We start from the raw sequence: 2,500 nt of genomic DNA on the forward strand, positions 1-2,500 counted from the left end.
GAGGAGGAGTAGGAGGAGGAGGAGTAGGAGGAGGAGGAGTAGGAGGAGGAGGAGTAGGAGGAGGAGGAGGAGGAGGAGGAGGAGAAGTAAGAGGAGGAGGAGTAGGAGGAGGAGGAGTAGGAGGAGGAGTAGGAGAAAGAGTAGGAGGAGGAGTAGGAGAAAGAGGAGTAGGAGGAGGAGGAGTAGGAGGAGTAGGAGTAGGAGGAGAAGGAGTAGGAGGAGGAGGAGTAGGAGGAGGAGGAGGAGTAGGAGGAGGAGGAGGAGTAGGAGGAGGAGGAGGAGGAGGAGGAGGAGGAGGAGGAGTAGGAGGAGGAGGAGTAGGAGAAAGAGGAGGAGGAGGAGTAGGAGAAAGAGGAGTAGGAGGAGGAGGAGTAGGAGGAGGAGGAGTAGGAGGAGGAGGAGTAGGAGTAGGAGGAGTAGGAGGAGAAGGAGTAGGAGGAGGAGGAGTAGGAGGAGGAGGAGTAGGAGAAGGAGGAGAAGGAGTAGAAGGAGGAGGAGTAGGAGGAGGAGGAGTAGGAGGAGGAGTAGGAGGAGGAGGAGTAGGAGGAGGAGGAGTAGGAGGAGGAGGAGGAGTAGGAGGAGGAGTAGGAGGAGGAGGAGTAGGAGGAGGAGGAGTAGGAGGAGGAGGAGTAGGAGAGGAGGTGGAGGAGGAGGAGGAGGAGGAGGAGGAGTAGGAGTAGGAGGAGGAGGAGTAGGAAGAGGAAGAGTAGTTGGAGGAGGAGTAGGAGGAGGAGGAGTAGGAGAAAGAGGAGGAGGAGGAGTAGGAGGAGGAGGAGTAGGAGGAGGAGGAGTAGGAGGAGGAGGAGTAGGAGGAGGAGGAGGAAGAGGTAGGAGGAGGAGGAGTAGGAGGAGGAGGAGTAGGAGGAGATGGAGTAGGAGGAAGAGGAGTAGTAGGTGGAGGAGTAAGAGGAGAAGGAGTAGTAGGAGGAGGAGTAGGAGGAGGAGGAGTAGTAGGAGGAGGAGTAGGAGGAGGAGGAGTAAGAATATGAGGAGTAGGAGGAGGAGGAAGAGGAGGAGGAGAGCCCCCTCTCCCAGACATGTAACATTTTTAAAATGTGTCACCTATGAAATGGTTTAATTTTTATTATTATTAGATGCATAACCTTGCATTAATTTGTTTTAAATTCTATTAGCCACTTTTCAGACCATTGCTGTAGTTTATCTAAATATTATTGAATATCTAATTAGTTTAAGTGATTATTTGCCATTCCGTACAGTTTTGTATCATCAGCAAATTTGGAGACAATAGATTTTAGTCCGTGGTCTATATCATTTATATATATACTATGAATAGGAGTGGCCGAAGAACGGAACCGTGAATAACTCCACTCGTAACATTTTTCCATCTAGAAGTTTTGCCATTTAGAATAACTCTGTTTTCGATCATTCAACAAATTACTAGTCCAACTTAATAGGCTACCACTTATTCCGTTTAAAGCTAAATTAGTGAGTAGCCTTCCGTGGGGGAAGATATATTAAATCTATATTGTTACTCTTGCCATAATTCGAGGTAACTGTGCTGTAGAATTCGAGTAAGTTAGTCACGCAAGAACTTTTCCGTCGGAATCCATGCTGGCTATCATTCATCAGACAGTTACTTTGTAAATGATATATATATATCTACACACACACACATATATATATATATGTATATATATATATATATATAAACATATATATGTATATACATATATATATACATATATATGTATACATACATATATATATATACATGTATATACATATATATATACATATATATTTATATATACATATATATATGTAAATTTACATATATATATATATATATATATATATATATATATATATATATATATATATATATGGAGGCGAGGTAGCAAAATAAAATGTTAAGGCTACACACATAATGACTATTTACCCATTACAACTAATTGAAGTAATTTGATCTAATTTATCGCCAAATATTTATTTTTCTTCAATTTAGAAACATACATTGTGCATACTAATGTTTTAACAACATGAATACAAAGTGAGAGGTATTTCAAAAAATTAATGTTAAGATATATTTGCAGTCTGCAGCAGTATCAAATACACTGTATAGAAATTACAATATCCTAATACTGAAAGTTTAGTTGCCACTATTTAATCATTTTTAGTATTTTTGTCCTGAGTTTTGACACCTCTTTTTACTAATATTATTTGACATGTCTGGCTGAAATGTCTATGCATTTCATACTTCAATAAGAGATGCCAAGTGTTGATCAGCTCTCTGAGAAGTTTTTGTTGGTTTGAAAACAACTGTTGACACCCATGGGTAGATCCAAACATTGACACAATCTTTGTGGCAACATTTCTCAAGTTTTCAAACTTCTCAGGTAGGTATGAAAAAAGGAACCAGGTATCCCCACTTCAAGAATTAGACTGCATTTCTTATAGTTCCATTTATTCTGGCTTATCAACATCAAAGGAGAATAGTGCTAAAAATCATACAAATTGGTGTTCAAAACATGAGAAATGG

This window comes from Oratosquilla oratoria, chromosome 19 (genome assembly GCF_046742065.1).
Source record: "Oratosquilla oratoria isolate Oo_2021 chromosome 19, ASM4674206v1, whole genome shotgun sequence".
Lineage (NCBI taxonomy): Eukaryota > Metazoa > Arthropoda > Malacostraca > Stomatopoda > Squillidae > Oratosquilla > Oratosquilla oratoria.